Genomic DNA, 10,742 nt, shown 5'->3' with positions numbered 1-10,742 from the left:
TTTGACATATATATTTCTTAGTAAAACTCATACTCTCACAAAGCGCATATCCCTATATAGGCATTTAAACCAGTGGTGGTTGTTAGGCCTTTTGGGAACTGGTTTTAAGCACCAGAAGAACCAGTTTTTGGTACCATCTATGAAATATTAATGACAAAAAATTTTGTAACAGAACCTTTAGAATGTTTATATGATAAACAAAATTATAATCATACTTTACATATTCCAAAAAATTATAATAAGGATATTTCTATTCTTAGTAGTATTGTAAATTTTATGTGTGATATGTTACATATGTTATCAAAAAATCAAAAACACATAATGAAAAAGTTGAACAACAACTTCCTGATCTTAATACTACAACAAGCAAGATTGAACAAAAAATTCAATCTCTTGCTCAAATTGTAGACATAGATCTCAAAATAAAGACTAAAGAACAAATACAAGAGTTAACTAAAACAGTTAATACTCTTATCTTACAACAAGATGAGATGAGTTATCCTGAAGATAACAAAATCTCCAGATTCTTCTACGGATCCACTACTAGAAAAACACCATTTAAGGACACTGAAACTGTGTCCTTAAATACATACAAGGACTCTTTAAAAAAGAGTCCTCTATCTGGCAGTCATTATAAGTCTCAAACAAGGACACTGAAAACGTGTCCTCTTTTCTATACAAGGACACAATTTGTGTGTCCTTAAAGCTTTGGATGCAATGTCCTTAAATCCATAAGTGGACACCTAAATTGCATCCTTATATCTTCTAATATGTGTCCTCTATTCTATACTAGGACACACAAACTGTGTCCTAAAAGCTCTGAAAATAGAGTCCTTAAAACCATAATAGGACACAAAAAATACACTCATATGTGTCCTTAAAACTAAAACAGGACACTTAAAAGAGTCATAGAGGACGTTCAAAACGTGTCCTTAAAACTTGTAAAAAACCCAAAAAAAAATTAATTAATTAATAACAAGAGGAAGCTTTCTCCAATTGTACACCCCTCAAAATACACCACCAAATGCAATATTAACTGAATCAAAATACACCATATGCAAACAAATTTATAAAGTATAACAAATTACAGTTCAACAATTCTAGTCAAGTAAATCAATGTCTTGCACCTTGTAGGTTTATAGTTGCTTAATCTGCTTCCCAATATCTTCAATCATAACCTGATAAATATAGCACAAACCAATATCAAGTACATATTAACACTCCTGAAATTCAACAATTTGATTGAGCCAAGTCTAGAATCCAACCACAGGTCTTCCAACCAACAATATATAATTCAAATTAGTCTGTATTACAACGTCTCATTTTCATATACAATTGCAACAGAAGTATGAAAAATAAAAATCAATTACTCAATACTTGCAAACTACACAAACAAACTCATCAGCAACCAAAAATTAAAAGCTGATTTCAAGGCTGCAATTATTTCCATGTACTTGTGTTTTTATGCACTCCAAAGTCAATATTATTTCTAGGTACTTGCAAAAATGAAAAGGAATACTGCAGAATAATGCTAGGAGCATGAATAACATTTCATCTTCATATTCTTGATTGTTTCTTTCTTGGTAAAAAAAAAGAGAGTAGTTATTAGTAATTTAGATATAGATATAGGATTAATGACCACCACATGTCCATTAAATCACTAAATCATTCAAAATCTTATTATCTCCATAAGAACCAAAGTCACAACAAGACCCCATATACTGAAAGTTCTATATGTGCTGACAGACAAAGAACCAATAACAGAAACAAATGGAGACCGGAGGAGAATATACCTTGTGTATACTTTACATATTTTTTGCATTGTAAATAAAAGAGAGAGAGAAAGAGAGGGGTCAACTGGAAAATGGAGGCCAAAGTGCGAATAATTGTGGGAAAAAAAAAGTGGGAAGTTTGACTTTCGACCAAAAAATTTGGCGGGCCGAGCAAACTATTGCTCCTTTTTTTTAAGTCGTCTACATCAAACCAAAGCAAAGTCTATACCTGTATAACAACTTTGAATTTCCTGCAAGATATTATTTTGTTACAGTTGCAGTTTAAACTCTTTAGTGAACTGATATACACCTTAAACTTGTATAAGATAAAGTTCATGATATAAATAATAGACAGGCAAAGATTTGAACCTGAAAAACTTGGTGCAGGGAGTCATTCAATCAAAACTGCTAAACAACATAGAAAATTAAACAGAAGATAAAAAATAGTTAAGAGAACACAGATAAAAATAAAACTTGAAGTAAATTGATGGAATTTAAATTAACAAAAAAAAAAAGGTGTGAAAGAGCAGAGAGCGAACCTTGCTTGTTCTTCTTGAAGCCTCCATTAGCATGAAAGCCAGTAGCTTCATTCCTCCCTCGTTTACGAGTATCCATTATTCCACAGCACAGAACGAGATCCGAAACGAGCTCTTAGATCCTCGTTAGAGGCAACGGAGAAAGATCTTAGATCCTGGTTATGTAATGTTTTAGGCAGGTAACATGAATACTGACTCTGAACTCTAAAGCAAATAATACAATCAGATTATTGTAATCTGATTAAATTGCATTGAAAGTTATCGGTAGAACAAAAGAAAAGGTCAACAAACTACCTTAAGATTGGAGATAAATCAAGATGAAAAGCATATCAAATAGACATGCATAAGTGTAGAGAGATGACATTGAATTTATTATTCATAATACATAAATGGAACATCAAATCATCTTTAGATCAAGATGAAAAGCATATCCACTTGCATTGGAAAGTGTCACTTGTAAACCTGTCAATCTATACGACTACACCTCTATGGTACCAAAAAAAGGAAAAGAAAAAAAAGAGAGAGAGACTTTGTGGGTACCTGTAAAAGAGCAGGCATGTCCTTGCTTACACATTCAAGTAACACTTGCAAGCAAAATTCCTGGAAGTCAATGTCAGATCTGCATATACATTTTGCAACTGATTATGTCACAAACCTGAGTGTGGAAAATAATGGAAAATAAGAAAGAAAACAATATATATATATATATATATATATATATATATATATATATATATATAAAGGAAAAAATGACCATCATTGAAAATGAATGATCAGAAGGAAAAACAAAAGAAAAAAGGGATTATCTATGCTCAAACATACATAAAAGTAAACAACCTTGTACAAGACTATATGCTTAACACTGTGTGTGCACTGTTGTGATGCATTTTAACTTCACCAAGGAGATCATTTGCCTCATGTTTCAAAGAATGCCTATCAATTCAAATCTCAGAAATAACAAATGTTTGAAAGACAATGCAAGGTTAATGACTTCCTTGGCTTGATAATGGAAATGAAGTTCTTTGAAAGAGGTAAAATTGATAACCTGAATTGTTGAACAATAACCCCTACATCTCTTTTAGAGGCTTGAGTACCACCTGGACAAAGAGCAGAAAGAACCTACTAAGAAATAAAAAATAAAAAATACATTGATATTGAAAAAAAAAGATGGTAACTCTGAATGTACAGAGAGTAGATGCCACCAATGCAGTGGAGTAGGTGCTCATGCAGGTTACATTAAGTTTCTTCTATATTCAAACTGATCCACCTATTGGACATCTAATGATGTCAACTAATGAAAGTGATCAAACAAATAGAAGAAACGATAAAAGAAACGAATAAAAACATCCAATATTTCAATTAGATGCTAGTTCTACAAAGATTAACCTTTTCCAGTAAGCACAGAGAAAAAAGGAGAGAAAAACCTGTTAGAAATAACGTAGAACAAGTTGCCTTGTTTGACATTGGCTTCAGATTGACAGCCCAATTCATCAATGATCCGCTTCTCCTCCTCTGGTGTGTGCGGTAAGCAACTCACCTCGTTCTCCATCATGAAACCCAAATTCAGAATCGTCATAATTGACAAGATGACAATTTAAACAAACCTAACCACAACAGATTAATTCCACTAATCAACAAATCTACCTAACAAAGATCTCAAAATTTGATAACCTAGATTGTTCAAAAAAAAAAAAAAAAGGGAACTTGGTGTTGATAAAGGAATGTATTGGGTGAAGCTAGCTAGATAGGAATTCTATACCTTTGGCTTGTGCATGACATGCTAGTTCGAGACACAAATCTATCCTCCAACTACAAAAGGATTCAAAGAATCAATTACTCTTTAACGGACAGTGACATAATAAATACATGGTTAAGGAAAAACTAATGCCATAATGTGAAGAAGTTTATTAAGAGTATGTTTCATAAATTTCAGTTCTCAATCCAAAACTACAGAAAATTAAAGGTCAAAAGGAAATACAAGAAGCTGATATAGTGAACAATTTAAAAAGTTTCTCAACCCGAAACTACAGAAAAAGGAAAGAAACTCACTTTATTAATACCAAGTACAATTCCCCCTTGATATTGTCCGACTTTAATTTTCACACAAGACCTGCAAACACAACAATAATGTAATGCAATGAATTGAGAGTACCACACTAATCAGGTCAAAACAACAACAAACTTGCATTCTGTGCACTCTATCAGATCTGTTTGTGTAATGTTTATGGTGTCATAGTATACTAGACTAACCTCTTATGCAAATATAAGCAATACCACATTTATGTTTTCACTTGCATGCTATAAAGAGAGTGAAATCTGCACAAACCATTCGACTTCAGCAATAAACCAAAGCGGGTTAAGTGTTCCAAATCTTTATGCTTCAGAGTTCCAATCATGAGGAAGATAAAAAAGGTCAATTAAGAACCACCCACTATCATATGGATAATGATTAAAGAAAAATATCGAAAGCTAATCATGAATATAAGATGAAATGAAGCAAAGTAGGATTATATGTTCTCATAAATGCACAGTTCCAAAACATGTAACTGACATTCCAAGTTTTCACATAGACACTTCTACATCTACATCAAACCTAAGATCTGTAAAATTTACCAGTCCACCGGCACCTGCTTTGCCCTCTTAACGTTGTCAACCACCAGAGCAGGATCCTTGGAACCCATGATCCCCCACACCCTATAAATAACAAAACACTATAAAACTCAAATTCTTGTCTTACAATCCTACAATACAAAGCACATGCTAATCAAAAGCCTAAAAAATTGACTCTCAACTCAAACACTAGTTTTCTTTCCCACAAGTCAATCTTCTGCATAAATCCCAATAAACCCCTTAAGCAATTGAAACCCCTCGAAAGAAAATAGACATCTGGACTTTTGTTCAATGAAAACTACAACCCCAACATATACTTAAACTACTACAAACCCAGAACTGACCACCAAATCAAACCCAAACCCAGAAAAATTTTTACTTTCTTGAATGAAATTTTAAAAAATTCAAATATATCAAAGTACCTGCATATGAAAATGCTGGGCAGAGAAAATTGGGTGTTAGATTGAGAAAAATATGGGAAATTTGGAAGGGAATTAGAAAAGGGTATGATGGGGGTTTGACGTTTATAGACAAAAGTGGTAAGAGATTAAAGAGATGAGCATGGAGAAATTGCAGATGGCGGATGACGGTGGAGGAAGACAGAAAGTGTGGCGGGAGAGTGGTTTGCATTCAGATTTTGGGTTGGCTTTTTTGAGGTGTTAGCTTAGGGTTTCGATCAGTAGTGAGAAATCAAGGTAAGAGAGGTAGCGGCCGAGAAGCAGGCCGCTAATGGAGAAGAGAGAGACAGGGATCGAAAACAGAGGGTGGACGAGGGAGAGGGGGTTGCACAGATCTGGTTTTGATTTAGGTCTGACCTATAAAGTCTCAATTTGAGAGAGAGAGTGAGAGGCGGGTCACTTGCAAATTTGTGTGGGAAGTTTAACTTTTGGCGAAAAAAATCGGCGGGGCTCCTGTTGTTTTTTTAGTCTTCCTCATAAGGTTATTAGGACACATGCATAAAAATGTGTCCTTGTAGGGTGTCCTTAAAGCCAATATTTCTAGTAGTGATCAGAAGATATAATGGTTCTTCAAGACAAAGAACCAATTCAAGATGAATATAATAATATAGTCGAAATTTTAGACTATTGGAAAACAATCTATAAAGATCCTCAATCAACAATTGAGGAAAGAAATCATATTTTAAACTAAATATGAACAACTTGTTTGGAATATGAAGATTTATTTTCTTATTTCAACTATGATATTAATATGTTATCTGATGATGAAACAACATCTTCAGAATCACATGAAGATGAAAATGAAATAAATACTTTAAGTGATGAAGAAATGGATACAGAAGAAAACACTTATGAATCTCAAAAGAAAAAAGAGGCTAAAGAATCTCTTCTTGAGTTTACTAACCAAGAAGCTTTTGAAGAATACTTGAGAAACACTTAAGATGAAACATATGAGGATTTTATCAAAACAACAAATTATGCGTCAACTTTTGGAATAAAAAATGAACCTATAGATCAACCAAGTCCAACTTATACCAGAAGAGATGATATGAATAAACAAACTGTGGCCCAAAAGGTGACATATCTTGATCTAACTCATATACCTTATAAAGATCAAGAAAGAACAATATAATTAAGATTGGGCACAATCCATGTCCATTTTAATAACTAATTATAGAAACATATGGACAAAAGATAGATTCTTAGATTAAATAGCAGCAACATTGTAAGGAGATACTTTTGCAATGGTTAAAACAATTAATGGGAAAGTTACAAAAACTAAAGGGGAAATGTTCATACACCCCTAAAATACCAATATACTTCCCATACACTCCACCAACATATTTTTATTCCCTTTCACACAAAACTTTTTCATTTTTCTTCTCACCTACCCATCTCACATACTTTCATATCATTAGTACCCTTTTTCCCTTTCTTTCTCCGACCTTTTCTATTTTACTATTATTATGAATAGTTTAACGTTTGTTTTTCAATTTTAATGACAGAGCATGGTGAGCCCATATCTTGAAATTGTTTGTTTAGATAGCAATTACAGTTAAAATTCATCCTCTATATTCAAAGGTAAACAGGTAATTGTTCACTATTCATAATTTCTATCCTTTCTAGAAGAGATTTAATTGCCATTTGCAAAATAACCAGTAAAGAGTTAGCTGAAGAAAGAGAAAAGTTGAGAAACTTAAAAGATTATAGATCAAGACTTAAAAGAGAAACATCTGATTATTGAGATATTATCTTTACAGTTCAAAAAAGAATTTATAAAGCTGAGAAAAATATTAGAGATATCAAATATACTCTTAAAGAGAAACAAAAACCTCTTGATTATTTGAGCATCGGTTAGATATGCATTCCACTGGTATCAGAGCTTGCTGAAAAAGCTCAACAGGGAATTCTCATTGGGGACAATGTCTGAATTAATATTAGAGAAGTTGAATTCTCTATTAAAATCTTCTGATGAGAAACATTAAAATCTGATAAAAGAATTATCTAGATGTCAAGATCATCTAGAAAGGGTACCAGATATAGTCTCCCAATTAGAAAAATTGGAGTACAAACTAGATTATATTAAAGAACTTCCTAAAAGGGAAGAAGAAGAGCTAACAAGTGTTGGCAAAAAAATCAGTGAACAGCAAGAAATGCTAGATTCTATGAAAAATTTACTAAAGGATAAGAAAAAGCCTCTAGTTAAATCTAAGAAATCTAATGGATTCAAACTATTAGAAAAACCTGAGAAGAATCCTACTCTAAATATGATTTTTCTAGAACCTTCTACTAGTCTAACTAGTATTAGATATAAAAAACCAAAACACTTGGTAGCAAGAGATTTCAAGATGATGAGCATCTTTGGAAAAAAGAAAGGAGTACAACTCCTAAATGTAGAAGTTGAATACAATGAAATAGAACAGGAGGTGAAAAACTCCACAAACCAATTCCAAAATTAGATTTTAAACAAATCAATAAAAAAGGAAAGTTTGAATTGATGGACAGCCATAATTTCAAATTATTGGAATTTACAACTCCCTCCACAACAGGAGAAATAGATCTCTTAATGATTACTCCTCCAGATTATGTTTTGCGATTTCTTATGATGATGAAGTGTTGATTTTAGATATGTGATTTTTTAATACTATGAAGCATGTTTTAGGATTTTAGATTGAAAAATTGCGATTTCTATATGTTTAAGCATGATTGTTAATTTCGAACTTCAATCCCGTCTTTTATGTGTAAATTGATCTTTGAATGCATACTTAGGTTGATGAACATGTAATTGAATTCTTATTAAGGTGCTAGCATCTTAGGCTTTAATAATTTAAGTGGAAAACCTATAATTATTTAGGTAAATTAACAATGAGTCTTGCATGCTTGATTAGCGTTCTAACTTGCGTTCTTGACTTGAATTGATCAAACTTCCAATATGTTTAATGAGTGAAGAGTGTTCTTGTTAGTAATTAGCTACCACTAGTAATTGCATGATTAATAGGGTTAACTATGGGGCGTTCATCTAGTTAATTTAACTAAGGGAAGTAAAAAGAACTTTGTATGCATTCATCTTTTTGTTCTTAATTGATTCTATGCTTTGCCATACGATAGGAACATTTTAATGCAACATTTTAATATTTAATTCTCCATATTTTGCTTAGTTATTTCCTTTACTTAATCATTTTTTTAATTTAGTTTCTATTTTCTAGGTACATCGAAGAAAATAACAAGGAAATGAGCTTAAAGACACATGAGAAGGATGTGAGACGTTGGAGATGACAAAGTCAAGGCACAAGGGATGCAGAAATGAGCTGAAATGAAGAAATGGTGTATTCCTGGTCAGACTAGGAATCCCAGTCAAAGTAGGAGTCCTGATGTGGCTAGGAAACCTGAGAGCATTAGGAGACCATGTGGCTTCAAGATGACTCAAAACTCAAGATTCTTCTAGAATACTTGGGAATTTTTGGCAAAATGAAGAACCCTAGATTTACACAAACATGTGAACATCCAAATGAATCTGAATCAACCATAACCAAATGAACACATAAAATAAGAAACTCCATCACCACAAAATAGATGAATTCATACTAGGAAGAACATTCATCATCAACCAAAGAAGAAGAGACCACCAATCCTCATACAAAAAAAACCAATCTTAAACAAAAATAAAAGGATCATGTTCGTGTTGTCAGTTATTCCCAATAAAAACAAATCAAATCAACGACATATTAGTCCCAATTATTCCCAAGAAAAAAGATCATCTGGCCAGTTTCTCGCCAGAGAAGAGCAAGGAGGCTCGGATCCACCATAAGGTCAAGAAATTGTTCGTGTTGTCACCACCATCACTGGAGGATAATAGGAGAGGTCAAGCTAAGACTCCTCTCTCTGGCCTGATGTAGAACGAATGGCAATCCGAATTAAAGAATAGCTTGATCGTGCAAAAGGAGGAAAGCCCAAGTTACTATTGCAACTTTGGCATTCGGTGTCTGATTCGTGATTGTTATAGGTTTCCGGAAAGGGAACGACACCAGGAACAAAACTCGTGGCTTGGCCATGATGAGTGGGCTTTTTCGGGCTTTCGGGGTCTTTTAGAGCCTCAAAACTGCAATTTATTGTTTTTCAGAATTTTTGATTTCCTAGTTTGTTTTGGATTTGTTTTATTTTTACCCGTGGGCTTTAGAGTTTCATTGTTAGTCACCCTAGGGTTTCTTTTCTCATATATAAGCAACCTTAAACGGCTGCAGAACCTATCTTTTATCATATTATCAATCAAATTGAGATTTTTCTCTTTTATCTCTGGTGGACTCCAGCACCTTTGTGTTAGGTTTATTGCTTGTAAACCTTCGGTGATCTTTCCGACTGCGTCAGGTGGTATCAGAGCAGGTCTTCCATGTCTCTCTTATTTACCTTAGTAGCAATGGGTGAAGTTACAAAAGCAGATCTTGAATCTCTTACAGCAGCGTTTACCGCTGCCTTCAACTCCTTGAATACTCAGATTGGAGAAATTCGTGGAATGTTGGGAGAGAGGAATAATAACAACAACAACAACAACAACAACAACAACAATCGGAATAGAGGCGGGGAAGGAGGCTAGCGAGTTAGGGCTCCACGTGGTGAAGTTGTTGATAATTCAGAATTTGATTATGAAGAAATTGTGCAACCTGAACAACAGGGGCAAGCAGACCAGGATTACAAAGTCAAGGTTGAAATTCCTTTCTTTTCGGGCAACTTAGGTGTGGAAGATTATCTGGATTGGCAGCTTCAGGTGGACAGATTCTTTGAGATTATAGAGGTTCCTGAACACAAGCAGGTTAAGCATGTTGCTTGGCAACTGAAGAGTACTACTACAGTTTGGTGGGATAAGTTGCAGAATACTCAAAAGAAGCAGAGGAAGCAGGGCATTCAAACATGTCGAAGGATGAAACAGCTGATGATAGAGAGATTCTTGCCAGATGATTATGAGCAGATTTTGTATAGGTTGTATATTGATTGTGTCCAAGGCACTAGGATCGTGACTGAGTACACTGCTGAGTTCTTACGCTATTAAGAGCGTAATGAACTAGGAGAAACTGAAAGTCATAAGGTGGCTAAATATTAGTGGGCTAAACAAATTCATTCAGGAGAAAATTGGATTGCAAACTGTGTGGACTGTGACAAAAGCTTCAAGCCTAGCATTGAAAGCATAATTATTAGAGAAGCCTTCACGAGCTTCTTCCTTCTAGAGGTATACCTATCAGAGAAGCACAGAGTTGGTGAACTCCTCAGCTGGCAAGGGAAAAGTCATACAGCAAAATACAGAGAGTACTCCTAGGGTTTCCAATCCTCCTTTTAAAGGGACTAGCGGTTCTAGCAGTTCTAGTGGTGCTCAA

General features: G+C 34.0%; 1 long non-coding RNA gene across 1 annotated transcript; it reads right to left on the bottom strand.

Annotated features, from left to right (window-relative positions):
- Nucleotides 1-964: 964 nt before the first annotated feature.
- Nucleotides 965-5,761, bottom strand: LOC112195345. The gene is made up of 11 exons (XR_002934470.2): nucleotides 5,341-5,761; nucleotides 4,922-5,002; nucleotides 4,559-4,624; nucleotides 4,358-4,418; nucleotides 4,068-4,117; nucleotides 3,733-3,912; nucleotides 3,354-3,405; nucleotides 2,849-2,927; nucleotides 2,312-2,463; nucleotides 2,142-2,177; nucleotides 965-1,178 (listed from the first exon to the last, which is right to left on the bottom strand). It is a non-coding gene; the product is annotated as an uncharacterized LOC112195345 (long non-coding RNA).
- Nucleotides 5,762-10,742: the final 4,981 nt, after the last annotated feature.

This window comes from Rosa chinensis, chromosome 3 (assembly GCF_002994745.2).
Source record: "Rosa chinensis cultivar Old Blush chromosome 3, RchiOBHm-V2, whole genome shotgun sequence".
In the NCBI taxonomy this organism is placed as follows: domain Eukaryota; kingdom Viridiplantae; phylum Streptophyta; class Magnoliopsida; order Rosales; family Rosaceae; genus Rosa; species Rosa chinensis.
The sequence above is the reverse complement of the archived record's forward strand: the minus strand, read 5'-3'. Positions and strand labels throughout refer to the sequence as shown.